General features: G+C 46.5%; 1 protein-coding gene across 2 annotated transcripts in view; it reads right to left on the reverse strand.

Moving 5' to 3' along the window:
- TMEM132B (transmembrane protein 132B) overlaps positions 1-23,486 on the reverse strand; it is a 275,274-nt gene that overhangs the window by 239,889 nt on the left and 11,899 nt on the right. The window lies entirely within an intron of this gene.

A 23,486-nucleotide genomic window follows, 5' to 3' on the forward strand; every position in this document is an offset into this window, starting at 1 on the left:
CGGAGTGGGGGACCAAAAAATAACAACTTGTGTGCGCAGAAGACAGATTTACACATTTCTTCTGTGGGTTTGAGAGTCACCTTCAGCAGCATTAAGGAGAGAAGGGAGGAGTCAGTAAGCACACAGAAGCCATAACGTTGCAGTTCTGCCCTTAGGTAATTCTGCTGTCACTTAAAGACCAAATCTAGTAAGAACACATCCTGGCTTGTAAGCCAGGAAAAGCCTTCAATAGTCAGTCTGTGAAATAGAATCATAGAATCAACCAGGTTGGAAGAGACCTCCAAGATCATCCAGTCCAACCTAGCACCCAGCCCTATCCAATCCACTAGACCATGGCACTAAGTGCCTCATCCAGTCTTTTCTTGAAGACCCCCAGGGACGGTGCCTCCACCACCTCCCTGGGCAGCCCATTCCAATGGGAAATCACTCTCTCTGTGAAGAACTTCTTCCTAATATCCAGCCTATACCTACCCTGGCATAACTTGAGACTGTGTTCCCTTGTTCTATTGCTGGTTGCCTGGGAGAAGAGGCCACCCCCCACCTGGCTGCAATGCCCCTTCAGGCAGAAGTAGAATAAAACTGCATCTGCTTCCACGTACATGGACCACTCAAGCCTGGGTTCTTCAGCTGTTTCCTGAGATCAACATACATCAGTACATCGTTGTCAGGCACACACCCACTGTCCCTAAAGGCTGTGATCAAACATCAGTGCCCTGAGCACATAACAAAACCCACCCCTCCTTCTTTGCAAAGCCAAAACGAGGTTTGGTTAAACTAGTTTGTTCCTGGAGAATGGGGCAGAAAGGCTGAAGATGCAGAAGCAACACAAAAAAAAATACCAAAGGCTTGTGTTCTTTAAGGCTCAGACTGAAAAATCTCAACTATTATCTGGATGCAAAGGACTTTACAGCAGGTGTCTAACTGCCTTGGAGTCAGTTCCCCCACGATTTTATTGCCACTGAACCTTGCCTATCTTTCCATCCTCAGATAAGATTCTCTTTTGTGAACAGAACAGAGTACATTCTAATTTGAATTCCACTGCATAACAGAAACAGCCTGTAAAACCTTAAAAAGAAGCCAGTTCCCTCTAGCAGAATAGAAGATATATTAGGCTTCAGGACTGTATAGAGCAGAACATAAAATTAAAATAACAGACATCATGGAGTTTGATGGCATCTTCCAATCCCAAAGATCTCAAAATACATTACTAACTGCAACAGCCATTGCTCTGTTAGAAAACTGCACATCTCTGAAGTGAATCATATATTCAAGAGAGGAGTTTAAAAGTCTTTATGTAAATGGAAAGTACTTTGTTGATCCACGAAACTCTACCAGCTCGGGGAGGGAGCACAGCAGCACTACACAAAGGTCATAACATTCACCATAGGTGTGCCTGTTACTCCAGCTCAGTTTAGACAGCAAGAGTAAATTAGCACTTACTCTCTCACCAGCAGAGAAAGATTGTCTCATAAATGTATTTTCATCAGCTTTATGTAATCCAAGATCTTCATTTTCTTGGCTCTCCCCAGTACTTAATGCCTAAAGAACATATTCTGTGGTTAAAAATTGGTATTGCTATAAAGCAATGCAGTAATAATATCCTTTTCAAGGCAACTCCCACAGGCTCCTCGCTAGATGGTTTAACCGAAAATGATAGTTAATGGTTGCCTCGGTGTTTTCATTAGGGGTTACTTCTTTCAAAAGAAGGTTTGGTTTTTATGGAGATGGAAATCAAGCACAATCTGTTCTGAGAAGTTTCTGAAGTTCTCACTTCGGTGTTGTTGAGTCAAAGCAGACCAACAGGCTCCTTTTTAATAGTCTTATTTCTCTTCTTTTTTTCTTAGGTGCCTTTTAAGAAGAAGCTTGGTTTATCCTTTATCCTTTTTCTGCAGACTCAGGAGAGCCAGATCTATACTCAATATCCAACTTCCACAAAGAAAAACTCATTCTAACAGCTATCTTTTTTTTTTCCCCTAAATGCAAAACCTCACATTCAGTTTTTAGGTCTCTCAAATACCTCCTGATGCTGATAAACAGCAACATAATCCAAACAAAGCAAGCGTCTCGAATCCTCACAGCTAAATTCCAATTTCTGTGCAAATTCCAAATGTTGCCCTCCAGTCCCAAGAGTTCCATGTTGCACAAGCAGATAGTAAAAGGCAGTGACCCAATTTGTTATGCCAAGTATATAACGTGGCATAAAATATTGCAGGGGAAAGCACAAAATTAGACATTCCAGCACCTTCATAATCAATGGCAAAAAACACAGGACTCTCCCTAGCCGCCAAGCAAGTCTCCAGACCCTGACATTTTCTTTATGAGAGCTTGTTTTCCAAGTCATTAATTTGTCAGCATGTGTACACTATTTCATAACTCCAGAAAAGCAGCAAACTAAGGCATCTCAAAATCAAAAGCTCAAAGACTTCTCATCCATTGCAGCCTGCAGAGGCTTTCGCCTCTGTCCACCACAGCACTGCAGTGCCCTCTAGCCCCATACATCAACTACCCCAGTTCAAAGCCAGAAGCTGAGTACACCGTTAGTTTCCCTGTTCAGCAATACTCACCCTCTCTTCTTCCCACAATGGGAGCAGAAATCAGCAGGGGAAGACATCAGGCTGAAAAAAAACTGCTTCAAGTCAGAGACATTGAGCACTCGAGCTCACACGAAGGATCCTCTGGTAGCAAAGAAAAGGAACTGAGCAGCCTACAGGACTGAGCCTGACTCTCAAAGCATCAGACAAGCTTCTGAAGATCCAGCCCTTTTGCAGCCATCCCAAGAGATACCAGCAGCTGAACTTTGCCATAGCTGACTGCAGGGAAAGAAGACTTCCCTGAGCAGAGCTTGTCAGATTTATCACCTTCTCTTTGCTTGCCATAAAACTTCACACCACAAACCCCAGCTTTTTACACGTTGGGTTTTAATTTTTAAAGGAAGCTAACTTTAAAGGCTCCTAAAACAGACACTAATACCAAACCAGTCCCAGAAAGCAATCTGCCCAATGCCCATTTGCACTGGAGAGACTAGATCCTATGTTTCAATTTGACTCAAACTTGTGCTCACTGTCATGGGAATAAGTTGGGCAACACAATGAATGATGTGCAACCAGAAATCCAGGTCAGGCTGGATGCACAATGTGGAAAGCCCTTCCTGCAGGAAGAGCATCGATTTTAGCAGCTAACATCATCCTTGTGATGTGGCACCACCAAATACTCCAGATGAATCTAGGAAACCCCCCCTGCCAGGAGGGCATAGCTCCTGGTAGGTTTGGAGGACCAGTGGGGCTTGCCATCAACATTAAGATGGCATTTCCTACAGGAGCAAAAATAAACAGCTGACTGGAATTTCATACCTCCTTGAAATGAATTGTAGCTTTTGTTATGCCCTTTGCCATTTGTGTGCTGTAACTGTTTTCTGTTCAATTCAGTATAGCACATTAAACAGGACTGGAACCTTCAAAACCATCAATGTGAGGCTGAACCTGCCCTGCATGGAGCAAGCCTGACTCTACTGCCTAAGACAACTCTAAATTGCCTAGCTGAAATGATAATTCCCTCTGCAAGGAGAGGGGCACTATCTCATTGGGAAGAAAAACTCATTTGGGTAAGGATTTGAAGTGCTTCAGTTTCCTCTAGACTAATCCCACCAAGCACCAAGATAAATCCAGTTTAGCCAACCTCCAGCCCATCCCTCCAGACATGGCCTTGTACTGCACACCAACCCAAGGAGGAAACACTTGTTTTCAATCCTGTATTTCAGCAAAACGTTAACATCTGAGCTGGCAATCAACTGAATCTTCCAAAAGATTGACCAAAGGCAGGACAAAACCTCAGCTTTCCCACTCAGCTCTTGCTTACACCTCCCCACAAGGTAAAGAGTGGGCACCACCTCACGGGTAGTTTCCTCTCTTGATAGAGGATGCTCTTGTAATTCAGATAGGAAGTAAAACCAAACTGCCATGAAAAAGGTTGCTAATCGTCAGATGAAACAAATGCAGTTTCTTCTCTACAGCTGGGGCCACAACTTTTGTTACCATGAGACAGGATGAAGCCTTTGGGAGGGGTACAGAAATCTCACCCTCATGATGGCATGAGGAAAGGCAGGAAATTACTTCCAAAGGACTTAATGGCCTCGAAAATATCAAACAAAAAGAGAACAAATAAAGAAAAAAAGAAACAAATCAATATCATTTTACTTGTGTGTGCCACGTGTGATCCTGCACACCACACAGCCTCGTATTACTGTCTGCATGTTGTTATCTGCGGATGCATTGGGAACTGCTCTCAAGGGAGCACGGTGTGATAGCCCAACCCTCTGTCCTCTCAAAGCAATGCATGTAGCAGGGCAGGGCTGATAGTCCATAATAACTCTGTTGTCTCAAACAAGGTGTGACATACTTGGTCTTGAACAGACCGGGTACTGGCCTGATTTAGCAATGGAAAAGATGCAGTTCCTGCAGAGAGGGAATTCCCTCTTTAAAACCCTGTGGAACAGTGCCATGTGACAGGCATTGCACTACAGCAGTCTGGAGCACACCTCCGTGATTTGGACAGACCATCCCTCCTCATCCCTCTCCACCAAAAGGGTATAAAAAGGAACACACGTTCCAGGGCATACCAGATTGAAACCTACATGCACCAACAATAACTTGGGCTGCTCTCCTGAAATCATCACTGGATCTAAAGAGTGGTGATATCTTCTTTCTCTTTTCCTCCCTCTTTCTTCCCACATATAGAGACATTCAAGCTTGATGGGGCTCTGAGCAAGCTGATCTAGCTGGATATAGTTCCTGCTTATTGCAGAGGGCTAGACAAGATGACCTCTGGAGATCCCTTCCAGTCCAAACCATTCTGTGGTTCTGTGGTACTTAACCTCAGATGGGATGGTAGCAAGCAGGGGATAAAATGCTGCTGTAATTGAGCATGGTTGGGGATGTTCTTGCTTACTTCAGGGGGGTTGGACTAGATGACCTTTAAAAGTCCCTTCCAACCCAATGCTTTCTATGATTCTCTGTTCCCTCAGCTCTGGTCCACTACCAAGAATTTTCATCAGCTCTAATAAACCAAACTCATCAGCCAGTGGGTGTTGGTTTCCTTCAACTTACTCCAAGGGAATATTTGACTCTAAGCAGGGTGGTGGCACATGAGTGGTAACAAACAGCAACCAGGGGAAAAATATCACCAGGAAGACAATGTATTTCCTCAGGTTTTGTTTTCATTCTCCTACTTAAAACTTCTTTGGTTATGAACATATTGGATATTTGGTTTGTATTCTTTAACATCTTTTGCATTTTTGGAGCATTAAGATTAGTGTTTTTAATAGCTCTTCTAAAGGAAAAGACTTCTTGATAATGACTGAAGACAAAGTTCTCTGAGATTTCTTGCATGAGGGACTCTCAAGGAAGATGTATTTGTGTGAGTCGGTAGCATATGTCACTCTCACAAAAACATAGCAGTTGAATGAGACCTTTTCTCCCCCTCTGCTAGATTTATTTAATGAACAAACAGAACAGATCTGTAGCACTCTTCAGAGGGATGCATGGCAAGGCAGAGGTTAAGCTGGTTTTCAAACTTCACCATGACAGGCAGAGAATTTCCCCGTACTGGCATAGATCTGGGGAGAATGGCTGCATGGGGCAAACAAAAGGATTTATTTCCCTTTTTATGATGAGATGACAATTCAGGAGCCTAGAAAATCCTTAAAAAGAAGTCTCTAGTGGATGGATGCAAACAGAAATGAGCCCAGGCACCTCTGCTGCTGTTTTGCTGATCACATTTATATACCTAGCTCAGATCAGCAAAGGGAAAATTGAGCTCTTTCAGGGGGCCAGATGGACCTTCAGTCTCAGGTGTTGACAGTTTTCATTTCTTAACTGTTTTACAAATGAATGTGGATGTTTAGGGATGCATTTCCATTTTTATACAGCATATGAGAATGGCCTTTCTGGGTACACCTGTCTCACAAAAGAAGCTGCTGCTTCATCATGGCCCCAGCTCATCCAAAAAATAGGCTGAGGACAGTAAAGACTTGCCAAGGGAGCACTTGGGAAGGACTGATGCTTCCTCAGCCTGTGTGCACTGATTTGGGTCCCCCAGCCCTCCTGGTGGCCCTTGAATTGCTGCTGCTATTACAATAACTGTTATGATTATTCCCAGGACAACACCGAAAGATGATACAACAGGAGGGAGGAGAGGTGGTCTTTGCCCTACTGGACACTGACATAATTGCCCATGTCCTGACCACACCATGCTGCCTTTGTAACTGAAAATGATTCCTAAATCTGAAGGAGGAACTGGAATTTAAATCCCAGGAGAGACCACTGGATTGACAGAAAGGAGAGGAACAAACAAAAATCTCAAGATGGTTGCATTTGATCTGAAAGTCTTGGAGAGAGATCCTGAGCTCCACAGCACTATATTTAGATTCACTTTTCAAAGGATAAATGCACTTCAAGTTCTCTTCATTATGCCCCACTCTCCAGTGGTGGTTTACTCTGCTAAAAACAGAGCCACCATGCCTCACAGAGGAGCATGGTGCTCCCCCCTCTTCCCACAGGAGCACAGGACATAGAGAGCTTGACAGTCCCCTCTGCACCTCAGAAACATTTCCAGAAAGACATGACAGGGAAAGAAGATACTTCTCAGCTTAAGGTCATACACAGAGTGGAAAAAACACACAGTGGGAGACCAGTCCTATGACTGTACCCACACTTGCCCCTTGCCACTCCGTGGGACCTGGTGTCCTGCTCCCCAGTGCACAGATACATGGGTCAAGGCAGGACAAATTACCTCTGAAGCAGCTGACTGCTCTGCAGTGATTAAACAGAGAACTGAAACGCCCTTTTTAGATGACTAATCGTTAGACAGGATACATCCCACACGTGGCACACTCCTCCTCAGCATCACTAGCCCAAACTCAGCGTGTTGAAGAGAGCAACAGGCATTGCTTCATTTTTGTCTACCTATGAAAAGCTACACAGCAGCAATCTAGGGATGGGTCTTTACTGCACAACCAAGCCAAGCTGCCTCTTGAGTCCTGTCTCCACAGCAGGATCGGTCAGTGTCCACCTGGAGCCCAGTGGCCCTCTGGGGACATGGTGTATGGGATCACTGCTGATGCAGCAGCTCAAGCCCTGCTCTAAATGTATGTCAGCTCCTTCAAGCAAGCCTCACTGCTTGCAGAACACAAACACAAATGCAGCACCCCGTGGGCTGGCTCTGACCCACGAAGAACCCTGAAGGGGAAACAATAAGATTCCACGATGTCACAGCTCACAGTACCCCCAGGCCTGCACAGTGCCACAAGATAGCCTCTTGTCATCAAAGTTTTCAGCCTCTTTGCAGCCCAGAAAGTTGGGCAGCTGCAAGGATTGCACCCAATTGGAACGGGCCAGGCATGACCAGGAGAGGCAAGCACTGCTCACTGCAGCTGCCCTCCAAACGCTGCCACAACACGTTTTGCAAAGGGTGATCCTCATGCTCTAAGTCAGCTCAGTCACACACTTCAGATGTCTCCAAAGGATACTAAAATGCAAACTCTGTCACGTTGCACCCTGACTACTACAAGGCACTATTACAGAGAAGCCAACATTTGTTTTCTATTGCCCAGTACACATCGGAAAGACTTAGAATTGCCCTCCAAGTATGAAACAACCATTGTGTTTACTACGTGCTTGAGCATGGAAAACAAAAGTTATTTGACAGCCATCTCCAAACAGCAATATTGTATCAGTATCATTCCACCATAAAGAGCATCTCTGGGCTTCCACTCGTGTTAACAAAGTAAAATTAGAGAACAGAAGTATGCTAAACGTTGCTCTTTGAGATGCAGGCTAAGTGCATGATAAAGCCAGCATTTCATTCCCTTCTCTCCACGTTCCTAGCAGATCACGTTGCCGTTTCAGTCCAAGTCCCCAGACGAAAAGACAGAGAAAGCAGCAAGTTTGTGCCCGATGCAGAATGACATCCATAAATTTATGAGCTAACTAGAGTGACATCCAGTGCGGCGCAGAGCCTTTGCCAATCAATAGCCATGAGCATCAATTCCCCGCGCACAGCATTCCTGTGCTGTCAGCCTCCCACCAGCAACAGGCGATGCCATTTGCTGCTTAGCTTTACGATCATTGAAATCTCCCCTAATCAATGGTATCGACGTGGCTGCGAGATCCAGATCCAGACCCAGCCAGCGCGGCAGCGGACGGTGCAAAATGGATGCGAGGTAGCGACAGAGCCCGGGGCGCGCCGCGCTCGGGCAGTGTTGCTTAGCAATACAGCCCGGGCATGCCCATCCTTACGCTGCTGCCTACACCTAGCGAGGAGAGAGACCTCAACAGCAATCAAAATCCTGACAAAGAGAAGCAGCAGGAGTAGCTGCGTGCAAAATAAAAGCAAGAGCTCTGCTTTTTTTTCTATGGGGGTTAAAAAAATTCGAGGGAAGTGATCCCGCCCCTCTGCTCCGCACTGGTGAGACCCCACCTGGAGTACTGCATCCAGTTCTGGAGCCCCTGGTACAAGAGGGATATGGACGTGCTGGAACGTGCCCAGAGAAGGGCCACGAGGTTGATTAGAGGGCTGGACCTCCTCTCCTATGAGGAGAGACTGAGGGAGTTGGGGCTGTTCAGTCTGGAGAGGAGAAGGCTCCGAGGTGACCTGATTGTGGCCTTTTAGTATCCTAAGGGGGCTAGAAGAAAGCTGGGGAGGGAGTTTTTCGTCTGTCACGTAGTGATAGGACTGGGGGGAATCCAACAAAGCTGGAAATGGGTAAATTCAGACTGGATGTTAGGAAAAAGTTCTTCACCATGAGGACTGCCCAGGGAAGTGGCAGAAACTCCATCCCTGGAGGTGTTTAAGGCCAGGCTGGATGAGGCTCTAGACAGCCTGATCTAGTGTGAGGTGTCCCTGCCCATGGCAGGGGGGTTGGAACTGTGTGATCCTTGTGGTCCCTTCCAACCCTGACTGATTCTATGATTTTAACTCTAAATTCTCTGCAGCATCACAGCAAGCAGGGAGGCAGTGGATGGTGCTGACTGATGAAGGCAATGTCTTACTTTCCTCCCTGGCATCCCAGTGACTTCACCACAAAGCTTACCGTCCCCAGAAAGAGACCAGAATGCAGCACACACTGGGAACTGGAAAGCTTAGGCACTTCCAAGGCCATTCATGATCAGTAACTTCCTTTCTGTTGCAAAGTACCAGCAGAGCAAACTTCTTCCCACTGCCAGAAAGCTTTGCTGAGTTCTCCACTTAGGATGGATTAACAGCACCAGAGATTGATACAAGTTGCTGACAGCTATGACAAATGAAAACCATCATATTTAACAGCTGCAATGCCACATGACAGGTAGGGCCTTAGAGTGGTGCTCTGAGTTGTGAGAAGAGCCCCACTCTGTGCTTGCAAAAGGGGCAGAGCAGCCAGTGCTGCCTGGGCTCTTACTCCAGCAGAGGTGCTTACACTTAAATGAAATGAGCTAGATGAGCTGCAGTAATTGCCTCACACAGGACAGCAAGCACCAGAGCAACAGCAAGTGAACAGGCTGAGGTTTTCAATTTTTGGCTACTCTTCAGATTAAGCCCTTCAATTTAAGATTTAACTCAGATGTATTAGGCATTTATTAGGTGCTAAATTGATGCTTATTATTACAACAAGTGATCTGCAATGTGCTTAACACAATCCCCAGTTTCTATATTGCTCCCAAATACTCCTAGACAAGGGCATGGAAGCAAAAGCAGCTTCTACAGCCCCTTTTCAGCATCTGTTGCAAACAGCGGGTTTCTGCTTGGCAACTTGCCCAATTTGCTCAGTACCTTTACCCTCCCAGGACCTAGAGAGTCCCAGTGGGGGCCAAGTAGATGGTCAGCAACAGTGTGACAGATCCAGCATCCCCCTCGAGCATAGGAGGGATGCCTCATAGTCCATGACTGAAAATCCCTCTGCGTCAAACACTGTCGGAGCACTTAGATCACAAACTAATAACTGTCAATCTCCATTTGCTCGCAGTGTGGCAAAGCCAGCTTTCATAATTCTCTCAGAGATAGAAAACAGGCACTCTGATTTTGCTCTAAATGAAAGCATGCAATAACATTAGCTCTTGGTAAACCTCAAAGACAGTATTTATACAGGATCAGGAGTATTTACAAAGACAGGAAAGAAATGCCTTCGAGCTACAAGACCTTGAAATTCACAACCCATATCTTACAAGTATTTCTGCCTCTCCTTAAGCATGCTGCAGGATCTGTGCCCATCAGCAGCATGATCACCACAACAAGGCCACACTGGCACAAGGGAAGCTAAAAAAGTTGAGATTTGATAGTAGATTATTCTTTTTCTTATGTATTTCTTTTTTTTCCTTTTTCCATGTAAAGAAGAATATAGCAGAATCAGGAACTGAAGTTCCCAGTTCATACACTAGATGAGCAGCATAAGTTGCACAACAGAACTCCTTGCAGCCCTTTCCTAAGCAGAAGGCAAGACAGCATTGCTTGTTAACTGCAGATCATATTCTTCCACATACCAGACAGGATACTCTGTCCCTGCATTTGAAGCATCAGAACCTTCTGGAACACAAATCAGGCTCATGCCCATGTGGTTCCAGACCTTCACATTCTGCAGCTGCTGGAGATGGACAGGCAGAGGGGGTGCTGCTACATTAACAAGCTGTTTAAGAGTAAATTCCTAATAACTCCAGATGCCAACAGATCTCCCAGCCCTGTGTGTCCAAGCAAGGCTGTCCTGGGGAGAGAGCAGTGACTAACTGTTTTGCTGGTGGGCTGCACAGATGTTGCAAAGGAAGCAGTAAAGCCAGCAGCATCTACAGACTCTAGAGCATTTTACATACCTCAGTGATGTGAGCAGAACTTCCCAGTTCCACTGTGCAAAGCCAAGCAAGTACTTCTTAAATCCCACCTGAATGCAGGCAGGTTAATGATGGAGAAATTAAGAGGAGGGAAAGCACTTGAGGGGAAAAAAAGGTGGAGATACTCAACTCCAGATTATTTACTGGCAAGAGAGGCCAGACAAGCAGCCAAGTCTGTCAAGGCTTCATGCCTCTAGCAGTATAAAGTAGATAGAAGCCAAAATATTCACCACTGCTTTCACTGCTTATCATAGAGAGGGCAGGCAGATAAAATGAGGGATGACCAGCACAGCCCTACACTCTCTACTCCAGTCACAGGCTGCCAGGGCAACTCCCAGGCAAGGGTGTGTGGTATTGCATCAGACAGGATGGGAGCTGAAGTCTCATCTCTGCTCTTGGCTCTGGCTAGGACCGAAGTTACTGCACCTCTCTGCCAGTTTCCTATACCTGTGAAACAAGGAGAACTCTGCTTAGCATCTTCACAAAAGCCAGGTGTGGGAAAGTGCTGGTAGAAAGCACCATTGAAAAATAGGAAGACCTCTGGGTGAAAATCTGAAGTATAGCAAACTTGCTGAAAGAGGATGTAGCCTTCCAGCTACACCAACCCTGCAGCTCCTCCTCTCCCCTGAACTTAAATTGAGGCAGCTTTTACGAATACATTAAATTGGCATGAAAATCCAAGAACTGCTTTGGAAATTCTTCTCTCCTGGCCTCTTCAGATTTCTTGCCAATATTCTGCATCTTCACTTTCAATCTACCTTCAGTGCTATCAGACAGTCTCCTTGAAAAGAGAAAAAACCCCATCAGTACTAATTCAGGGTCACATAAAGGAGATTTCAGCTGCCCACTGCGATGCAGCTGAGGACTCCAGATTACTCATCTGCTAGTCCTGCAGGTGCTGTTTCTATGAAACTAAAGAAATGCCTGTTTAATGGGAGTGTTCCTAAGACAGAGCTAGAGAGACTGTGGTCAGGGTGCTAGAGAGGGTACAAAGTAAAATGAGATCACTGTAAGTGGAAAAAACCCAAGGAAGACCTGGAACCACCTCCTTTTAAAGCAAGGCAGAATTCTGCTGTGCTGAAAATACTGACTGGCTGCTTTCCCAGGTAAAATGCCATTGCTTGAAAGAGAGAAAGAGTCAATTACAGCCTCAAGGAACCTCCCTGCCAAGGCAAAAAAGTTATTTCAGACGATGTATTGAACCCTCCATGATCAGAAAAAGAAGAGAAAGCTGCCCTTATGTCAAGCCATCAGGCAGCAAATACAGACAGATTCAGGTGCGTTTTTCACCAGAGACTGACAAAGAGAAGACTTTCACATCTGCTGCTGCAAGAGGCTCCAGCTCCACTTTGGAACAAATCAGCACAGAGCCAAATGTGTTCAGCCTTGGGCACATGGATGGTGCAAAACACTCTGGAGGACCTCCAATGACTCCCCTCAACTTGTTCTCTCAGAGATTTGCCTCCTTTCCTAGGAGGGACTAGAGCCTCCTTGGAGAGCCCTGTCCACAGAGGAGAACCCCTGATGATGAGGCTGTCTGCAGCCAGAGATGCCTCTCTGTGAATTCAGAGACTTTCTGAGCTCTGACGGAGGCAGACAGGCTGTCAGGATTAGCTAATCTTAGGTCAGGTCTTCTCTAAGGGTTATGAGAGAAGAGTGCTGTTGCCCTTGACTGACTCAGGGCTGTGAGCCCATCAGGGATCCCAGGGCAAATTTGATTTTCCATCATCTAACAAACAATCAGGTTTTGTTTAAAAGGTGAGAAAATCCTGTGTTACCTGAGAGAAAAAAAATAAAGGAGGGAGGGAGGGAGAGAGATAACTATATTATGCATATGCACACACATCTCTTTCTCTATAGTATACATATATATAGTATAGTATATAGTATACATATATGCACACACACTTCCCAGCTCCCAAGGCAGAGGATAGCAGCATCTTTTCATATCACAGTATTATCAGGGTTGGAAGAGACCTCACAGATCATCAAGTCCAACCCTTTACCACAGAGCTCAAGGCTAGACCATGGCACCAAGTGCCACATCCAACCTTGCCTTGAACAGCTCCAGGGACGGCGACTCCACCACCTCCCTGGGCAGCCCATTCCAGTGTCCAATGACTCTCTCAGGGAAGAACTTTCTCCTCACCTCCAGCCTAAATTTCCCCTGGCGCAGCCTGAGGCTGTGTGCTCTCGTTCTGGTGCTGGCCACCTGAGAGAAGAGAGCAACCTCCTCCTGGCCACAACCACCCTTCAGGTAGTTGTAGACAGCAATAAGGTCACCCCTGAGCCTCCTCTTCTCCAGGCTAAACAATCCTAATCTTTTCATATAGTACATGTCAAGAAAAGTTCCTGTGTCCATATTACAGTACAGAAAATTTCATCTTGAAACTAAAGAAAGAAGGGGGAAAAAGAAAGAGAGAGAGAGAAAGAGCTTCGCTCCTTTTCACACACAAGGAACTTACTATAGTGATGAGCAAGATACAAAAATCTCAGACAGCAAAGCACTCTTCTGGAGACCACAATGTGCATTAAAAAAACAACCAAACAACCTCCTGCAAGCCCTTGTTAAATGTTCCTATCCTCCTACCCTCCAGCCCAGACTTCCAGGGTGCAATTTGCAGGAGACAGAAAGATTTAATGCTGCCTCAGCTAGAAGGAACCCCTGGATTCTGGCTGCAGAGGCTGTTGTGACAGCATTTTCCTCTGGTTTATTATGTTAATAAGCAGAGTCATTCAGCACTCAACATGATGTGGCTGTTTGACTTGCACACAACTGTGTCCCCAAGCTGTGGCAATACAAAGGCCTCTCCTGACCTCTTCTTGCAAAGAACCTCTCCTTTGTGGTTTTGAGGCAAAGCATCCCCAGCTCCTTACAACCACAGGCACATGTGCAGCAGGCTGCTGAGAGCACGCAGAGGCAGGGGCTGCATTCCCCTCCCCCAGCCACCTCCATTTCCCCTAGCTCTCTGCCAGCCTCTTTGGGATGCCAGGGGTACCCACCAGCCCCAAGCCCTTTATCCCACTCGCAGCTTCATCTCATCTCTGGGCACCCAAGGAGCATTCTGAGCCCCTGCACTAATTAAAGCCAAAAGAGTAGAAAACAAAAGGCTATTACAAACCCACCAACGAAGCTCTCTTTCCCTTCCCTGGCTTGAAAATCAGCACTATCCTCTTTGTCCTTGCCTGAAATTGCATGAACTTCCCCCACTACCTCCAGTTACTGTTCCCTGTATGGATTTTCCCAGGTGGGAAAGGCACATGATGATGCACACTGGGCAGCAGCACCACCTACATGGTTGTCAGAAGATGCCCTGTGAACAGAGCTGTTATTGCCACGTTTCTGGGGTGTCTGGCTCAAGCACAAGCAGCAAGGAGACTATGTTGCTGCTGCAAGCGATGATGGCATCCCCTACATGTACCCAGTGCAGGAGAATCCCAGCTGATTTTCTGCTCCCCTCCCAAAAAGGCTTTTTATTCTCTCCTTAGGATGCAGCCTCAGTGATATGTCATGTTGCAGGGGTATTATACCATGTAAGTGATGGATACTGGTGATGTACTGATTATGTCAAACCCAGCTGCTTACCTCTGCTAGGGCCACAATGATTTTAACAGTAATTGCCAAAATAAATTGGGAAGGAAAAACAACAGGAACTTTACAGTTTGGTTTTCAAACCTAGAGCACTGCCAAGTGTGATGCAGCCTCAGACAAGTCACATGGAGCCACTTATTTTAAAACTCAACTGAGCTTGTCCATGCATGGAAAGCAGACTGCTCTGCAGAGTTCTGGGCAGAAATGGGTCCCAGAAGGTTCAGAATTCAGCCCAGCTGCATCTTCTTTATTTACCACCACCTGCTTAAGCTGCTGCAACACCTGGATTTTCCCAGTAGCCAATGAATCATGTAACACTGACACCAAACACACAGAACAGGGTCAGACAGCCCAGAAGACAGGCATGTGGACCATCACCTCTCCTCTTTCCAACAGGCTCACACTGCCACATCACTCATCCTGCTGTGCAGCTTCCCTGCTCCTCCTCCTCTCCCTGGACCACAGGCAGATGCCAAGCCATGAAAGTTATTCTTTCATTTACAGCATCTGGTTCCTTGGCAGAATCCTCAGGCAATTATGTCCATAGCTTTAAAGCTGTCTCTAGCACTGCTTCATGGGTTTGCTGCTTTTGGCTTGTCTCCTCTCATCTTCTCTCTCCATCTTTTCTGGCTTAATGTTGCTCTTAAAATATGAGAATTGGACCACTCACATCTCCCTCCTAATTGGGAGCAAAAATAAACAATACCCACATTGTTCTTTAAACACAAAAACTTGTTTTAGCTTCACAGCCACATTCAGGAGGCCCTAGGCACTCTCTTCGGTCTTCAAGCTCCATGTATTCAGAGTCATCAGCAACCACTGAGACAGCCTGGACAATTTTACCTCTACACAAACACAATCTCTCTCCCCCTGTTTTTTTTTAAGTGGCTGTAGCATTTTTGCTTGGTTGCCTCCTCTCACCAGCAGTACTCAGAATCATTTTTTGCCTGCCAACAGAAAGGCAGAAAAACATCACCCAACACTTTGGAAATCCCTACCTGAAAGAGGCTTCTGAGTGAAGGGTATCTCTCACAAAGGGCACAATCATCCCTTAAAGCAAGAGCCAGGGTGCAGAAAGCCATGAACCCCAAAGATCTCCCCTTTGGGTGTCGGGAAGGATTTTGCATTTCCTGCCAGTAAAAGACTAGAAAAAAGGTGAGGGTCAATGTAGGTCCTAACCCTTATTGTCAGCCTTAAGCAACCACCTCCTGGGATAAGAGGATAAGCTGATGCCCCATCCAGTTTTTCTGATTAAAGCTGCCAACAACTAACAGAGAGCCACATGCCTGCTTGAAGACCTGCATCTTGTTTTGGATGAGCCCGAGGCAAGGCCACCGAAGGGTGACAACCTCTGGACACCACTGGCTAGCACAGTATTCCCATGGGTGACTCCTGAGCAGCATCAGATGAGGCCTTCCTAAAAAAATCCCAAATTACATCAGCCCAAGGGCAGAAAGTCACCACTCCAGGGTCTCACCGTAACAGCAGAATAACTTGGGCAGAAATCCAGCTTTTGAAGAGGCATTTAAAGCCAACCAACTTCAGGTGTTATCATCAAGGGATGCTTCATGGAAGCAGCACCTTTGCCAGCTCTGTATCCCACCAACAGAAATGAGCTGCAAACTGTTCTGGAAAGACATACACCATGGTGCCTCCTGACCTCCCAAAATGCTCTCTCAGAGGAGGAAGCATCAGCCTGGCGATTCATCATTGCTTCCTACCACTGCTGGCTTCATTCCTGGAGCAAAATTAATTGGCCTGGCCTGTGAGACCGTATGTCCAACTGGATGCTGCTTCTCTGTCTCAGGAGAAACCATGAGCCCTCATGCAAACTCCCCCCAGGACACACATCTCCAAACCTGCACAACGTATGGCCACAGCCAACAGCCACGATGAGAAAAACCATCAGCTGATCCTTTCCCTTTGCTTTCAGCATAGGCACAGCTGAAACCTTCTCTGCCTCTGTGCAGATGCAGAGTCCCCACCATGGACAACGGAATGACATGCACTGATTGCCAGGCAGACCAACACAAGTGGTGCAGCTGTGGCTTTAGCAAGGGCCATAACAGACTCTGCATTAGCATCCAGTTATCAGCACTGTCGATTTAACAGGGCCATTGGCTTCAGTAACTGACGTTTATAACGGGCAGGTCAGAGGAGAAGAGATGCTCTCCTTGCCTGGGTAGGAGGGAAGTTGGATGCTCTTATCAATCCAAATCCCTCTTATCCAGAGGTCCTATCTGGACTATGGAGCAAACAGACTGAAAATGGTTCTTCCTCAGCACAATGGGTGCAGCAGGGCTGGGCATTTTCATGGCATTAGCACTGCCCTCTTTGCTGCAGAGGTTTGCATGAGCCCTGCAGCAGGGCTCACAGAAAGGCTCTGACGTGGGGACTCAGGGCACATTTATCCTTTTTGAAGGAATGAGTCCATAAAGAGAAAAGTACAACAGATCTGTGAGCGTTTAAACACATTTCCATAACTGTTTGCAATGACTCCCAGGCAGCAGCCTTCATTAAGCTGGAGCTGAAGCTGAGAGTGCCAATTAGCAGCATTAAAAAAAGAAAAAGGAATGAAACCACTGCAGTTATCCTCAGACAAGGATTACAAGCTCAGTCTAATCTTTTATGCCTGGCCTTGCTGGAATGGATGGCAGGTTAATGCTGCAGGAAGGCAGAGTGCAGAGTACTCGGAAGGGGCAGCCAGCTCAGTTCCCCCACGAAGCTGTCGCAGACCAGAGCTGGCAGGTTGCACAGCACCGTTTGGCTGCTAGAGGAGGAGAGATGCAAAATACAGCAGTTCAGCCTCATACTCACTGCCACAGCATCAAAGAAAGAAAGTGAAAACTGAAATCCTGGTGGACATCTCCCTCTGCTCATCAGCCCCCAGGGACAGCTGGAAGAGGAACGCTCAGCTGTGAACTCCTCCTGCCCAGCAGGTCTGAGCAGCCACTCACACCCATTTCAGAAGAGGCTTGAGCTATGTCAAAGCACATGGCAAATGAAAATGCCTGTTTTTCCCATTCATTCTGTGTTTTGGAAAATTCTTCAGCTTTATGCTGTGCAAAAAGCTCCACCAGTGGACCACAGCAACATGGATCTGCTGCATCCCCACTGCTCAGCTCCCACTGTGGGAACTGCTTTCTAAAGCGGTGAAATCATTCACCCAGCTTTGCTTCCCACAGACTCAACCTGCTCAGCCTCCATATAAACTTTGTCAAGTTTAGCCTCAGACTAGCAGCAAAGACACTCACCAATGCAAAGCATAAACCAGCAGGAGAGATCAAATGATCTGTCTAAAGGGTGTTATGGATTCCTTTCTTCTCCCTTTTTTTCTTTTTTTGAGGGTCATGAGCAACTATTTTTGAGCAGAGATCTTACCCAGCCATTTATCCTGAGAATAGAAGTGGAAGAAGAAGAAATTATTGCCTCCTCATTATTAGCCACACTGCCAGTCAGAGGGCTGCCAGAAGACCTCCTTTGATCTCAGCAAGTGTCCTTCTCATAAACATTTCACATTTGCAGGGAGAAGACTCAAAACCTCAGCCCAATTTTTCCACCGTGGCTCTAAAGATAAACAAACAACAAAAGAAATCCTCTTCCTCTCTATATAAGACTTCACCATTCAGGTGAGGTACAATAGGTTTGTTAAAATGATGTTGGGGGAGGGGAGTCCAGAAGTGGACCAAAACCAAGGCAAGCTTAAAGATTCCCATCATCAGCCCAGCATCCCTCACTGTGAGTTAGAGACGTTTAAAAAAATTAACATTATTATATAGAAAGATTCTGCAACAGGAACCAATTTACTTCTGCTGCTCCACAGAGCAATCATGCCCCAGGACCTGCAGCTAAATGGCTGGAGCTCACGTAACTGGAACAGCAAAGGAAGCAGCAAGGAACTTTAATGGCTTATGAAATTCGATTGAAACTGATGTCTGGAGAAGTGAAACATTTAAACACCCTACCTATTGACCGCCAGCATGTGCACCTACGCAGCACACACATGGGCTGACAAAAGCTGGGAGCTCATCTTCCACTTGCTTACGTCTCCACGACCCCCAGAGTGCTCCGGAGCAGGAGAGGGCACCCTCACACGGAGGAGCAGAGGGCACCCTCACACGGCAGCTTAAACAATACACAGATGTTTTAATGCCTCCAGACCTTTTTCCACTGGAACCTTTCCTGTGAAATCCACCTTTTGTGAGCACAGCACTATGTTATTGCAGCCTGCCCCGTCCACGTCTCTGCAAGATTAGAAGCCACGCTCTGCATTTCATCTCCAGCTGGAGCAGGAACTCATAAACCATCCCTGCTATTTGAGAAGACTTTGAATAAACTGTTTGCAGCTGATGTACTTTTCCAACACGGATCTCTTTTGTTACAAGCCTGTCTCTGATGAACAATAGAAAAATATTGTTGACAGGGGTGTGCTTTTCAGTCAAATCAAAAATATCAGCTTGCAGAATATTTTCACAGCTCAGCAGAAGGTGGAAAGAAAGACAATGTTATGGCTATATAAGACAGGGAGGGGGAAATCATTATAATTAGGTTATAGTAGTTTTCTTGCTGGTTTTGGAGTGCTTAAATGAGGTTCTTTACTAGGTAGGGCTCCGATCTGATTTACCAAGCCTTTAGGGTCTGTTCAAAACTCACATTAATCAAAGAGTAACCTGGATAAGCATTCAGAATTTGGCTATAACACTTTGGAGCGATGCTTATACTCACAAAGCAAGAGGAACCACCACCAGGAATCTTAACTTCACCGCTCTCATGTCCATGGTCAGTCAGGTGCTTCGGGATGCATCATCACTACCCAGATGCAAGGAAAGAACTGCCACATTGTGGCAAGCTTCGACATCTCATTTGTCAAGCAACTCAAGGCACACAGCTACTGCTGACTTCCAGAAGGAGCAGAACACTGGCAACTGCTGCAGCAGAACATCCATCACACCACTGCCATCGTGCCCCAGCAGCAGGCAGGGGATGAGTTCACACGGACACTTCACACAACCAAACCATAATTGAGCTCACTCTGGTGTGCTGCACCAGTTGATTCATGGGGAGGCTATGATGTGCAAATTAATCATTATAACTTTTAATTGAGCTAATGTAAGCATCATATGCTGCTAATTACACAATGCAGGGGGAAAAATATTGCAAATGAATTTAACTGCTTAATCTAATCAGGATGGCAAGTTGTGTTTTAATTACAAATTGTTGTGTAGCAGCAAAGCATCTGCTGCAATTCAGCAACTCCAGTCCCAAAGCAAAGCCCACTGCATCTCACTCGTGTGCTCAGTGTCCAGCTCCTTTCCCCACAGTCCCAGTCTCCCCAAAATGCTGAGTCAAACCAGCAGCACAGGCCAAGGTGGCTCAGCCTTGTCTGGGAACAGTGGATACATCTCTTCAGGGGCAGTGGGATCATGCCACCTGGACCTGGCTCAGAAATTCTCACCCTGAGCACCTCTCCCCAGCAGCTTCTTGCAACAAGGGCTCTTTATAGACACCTTCCAGCTCACTACACTCAAACTCTGCTGTTTGTAACCCTACTTTTAATCTGTAAGGCTGTCTCAACTCACAGAGGCAGCAATCTTTACTATCTTCCTCCAACTCAATGCCTGTCAATTCACATAAGTAGGAATCATGCAATGCCTTCAGAGCCTGTTTCCTCTATGTCCTTACAGTCAAGGGGAAAGGAAAAGTAGCAAATGCATGGTGGGGGAAAAAATGAGATAAAGAAAACCCAAACCAAGCACACAGTCCCAGACTTTGTCATCTGAGGTAGTGCCTGGAGCAGGTTTCTACAACCAAATTAAAGTCCTTGAATATTATAGGTTTTGATAGAGACACTGATACAGCCAAGCAGCTATAGCATGGCAACACACCTGCATAATACATCACCTTGAGAATATATTGCTGTGAGATCTGTGCTGATGACAACATTCACCGCCTGACTACCTGCGGCAAAGGGAAACATCCACTTGCCAACAGCTCTGCTGGTAATTAACTGGAGTTTCAGGGAGGAAAGAATATACCTCCAAAATGTTATGGCAGACATACAGTATCTAAAGAAAAAAAAAAAAAAAGGCAATCCATTCTTTCTTGTGTCAGTTTTTTAATTTGATACAGCTTCTATATGTCAAAAAAGAGAGGACAAAATGCCCTGCAAACTCTCTCCACAGTAATGTGCTTTGGTTTTTGCCAGTTATCCACATTAAAGCAAAAACCTGCAGTATTTGGGTTTTTTTTATAACACCAGGGGGCTGATTACTGTGAAATGATCTTAGGTTTCCCCACCAAGTGGACAGATGGATTGCTACTTGAGCAACTTCTCTTTTTTTCACAGTGCTGAATTCAGTTGCTAGTGGGAGCCTCCGGTTCAGCACTCCCCAGCATCATTTCTCTCTTCACACTCACCAGCTCACTTCCCAGCCTGAGGCTGGGGTATGGAAGAGACTCTCTGCAATGCACAGAGATGCACAGGCACCTGCTGAGCTGAAGGATGCACCCCTGGAGCACTGCACCCTTGTTGTGCCCATGCTGGGGCAGAGGGAACAGCACAGGCACATCAAAGCCCCACACCTAGATTCTCATGCCAAGAGAGATGGTGCTGTGGAGAGAAACACCACCGCTAGCCAGATCAAAAATGAGAGCTCTTCAGCATCCCAGTAAACAAACTGGAATTTAAAGCATTCCACAAGGTGACAAGGAAACAAAAAACACTGCTAGACAAAGCCAGGCTCCTTGACTGCTTTTTTAAAAAGGCATTTTACAAAGTGGGAACTCAAACTCCTGCTGCCAAACTCCATCCCTGCTACCCTGATGAACTCAGGCAACCCATTCACAGCAGAAAGACACTCAGGGAGTATTTTGGGTCTCTAGCCAGCAGCCATTGTATTCACAACCCATCATTCTCACAGGCAAAACACAGCTGGCTGGGAGAACTTGAAAGAAACTCCTCATTGGGCAGGGAAGGGAACTTTCATTCAGAAGGTGCTTTTTAGGAACTGGTCACAGGATCACAGGATGTTAGGGGTTGGAAGGGATCCAAGGAGATCATCGAGTCCAATGCCCCTGCCAGAGCAGGATAATACAATCTAACACAGATCACAGAGGAACACATCCAGATAGGCCTTGAAAGTCTCCAGAGAAGGAGACTCCACGACCTCTCTGGGAAGCCTGTTCCCGTGCTCTGTGACCCTTACAGTAAAGAAGTCCCCCCTTGTGTTGTGGTGGAACCTCTTTTGCTGCAACTTGCACCCATTGCTCCTTGTCCTACCCCAGGAAGCAGTGAGCAGAGCCTGTCCCTCCCCCCCCCCCCCCACCAGCCAGCCTTCAGATACTTATAGACATTTATCAAATCCCCTCTAAGTCTTCTCCAGACTAAACAGCCCCAGGTCCCTCAGCCTCTCCTCATCAGCCATGCCCTCCAGTCCCCTAATCATCCTCCTAGCCCTCCGCTGGACTCTCTCCAGCAGATCCCTGTCCCTCTTAAAGTGGGGAGCCCAAAACTGAACACAGTATTCAAGATGAGGTCTCAGTAGGGCAGAGTAGAGGGGGAGGAGAACCTCCCTTGATCTGCTGGACACACTCCTCCTAATATACCCCAGGATCCCATTGGACTTCTTTTCCACATTGCTGTGCCATGGTTAACTTGTTAACCTCCAGGACCCCCAGATCCCTCTCCACAGGGCTGCTTTCCAGCAGATCACCTCCCAGCCTGTACTGGTGCAGTTTATTATTCCTCCCCAGGTGCAGGACTCTGCACTTGTCCTTGTTGAACCTCATCTGGTTCCTCTGTGCCCAGCTCTCAGTCTGTCCAGGTCTCGCTGGATGGCTGCACAGCCTTCAGCTGTATCAGCCAAGCCTCCCAAACTTGCTGAGCAGACTCTGTCTGTGCCCTCATCAATGTCATTGATGGAGATGTAGAATAGGACTGGCCCCAGCACTGATCCCTGGGGGACACCACCAGTCACAGCTTTCCAGCTGGACCTGGCACCATTGATCATCACCCTCTGAACTTTATCTTGCAACCAGTTCCTAACCCACCTCACTGCCTGCTCTTCCACCCCACACTTCCTGAGCTTGCTCACTAGAATGTCATGGGAGACAGTGTCAAAGGCCTTGCTAAGGTCAAGGTAGACTACATCCACTGGTCACCCTGAATCTACCCATTCAGTTATGGCATCATAGAATGCTATCAGGTTAGTCAAGCATGACTTCCCCTTGGTAAATCCATGCTGACTACTCCTGATAACCTTCTTCTCTTCCCAGTGCCTTGAGATGCCCTCCAGCAGGAGCTGCTCCATCATTTTTCCAGTGATGGAGGTGAGGCTGACTGGTCTGTAGTTCCCTGGAACCTCTTTCTTGCCCTTTTTGAAGGCTGGAGTCACATTGACTCTCCTCCAGTCCTCAGGCACCTCTCCTGTCTGCCATAATTTGGCAAAAATGATGGAGAGTGGCAGAACGATAATACCAGCCAGTTCTCTCAGCATCCTTGGGTGCATCTCATCAGGGCCCATGGACTTGTGAATGTTCAAGTTGTGTAACTGATCCCTAACCCAGTCTGCACTGACCAGTGGGGAGCATTCCCTCCTCCAGGCTTCCTCTCCTTCATCCAGGGTCTGGAGTACACAGGGGAGTCCAGCCTTAGGTGTAAAGGCTGAAGCAAAGAAGGGATTCAGCAACTCTGCCTTCTCTGCATCCTCAGTTATCAGGGCTGCTTCCTGATTCAGAACTGCCCCCACACCTTCGCTCTGCTTCCTTTTTCTACTGATGAATTTGAAGTAGCCTTTCTTGTTCTGTTTTACTTCCTTTGCCAGCTTCAGTTCCAAGAGGGCTTTGGCCTTCCTTGTTGCCTTCCTGCATGCCCTGACTACTTCTCTATAGCTCTCCCAAGTGACCAATCTCTTCTTTTGTGATTGTAAGATTCCTTCATCCCTAAAATTTCCTTCAGGAGCTCCTTGCTCAGCCATGCAGGTCTCCCAGCATATCTACCTGATTTTTTATTCAGGGGAACACACCTAGCTTTGGCTTAGAGGAAG

Source organism: Pogoniulus pusillus, chromosome 30 (genome assembly GCF_015220805.1).
Source record: "Pogoniulus pusillus isolate bPogPus1 chromosome 30, bPogPus1.pri, whole genome shotgun sequence".
Lineage (NCBI taxonomy): Eukaryota > Metazoa > Chordata > Aves > Piciformes > Lybiidae > Pogoniulus > Pogoniulus pusillus.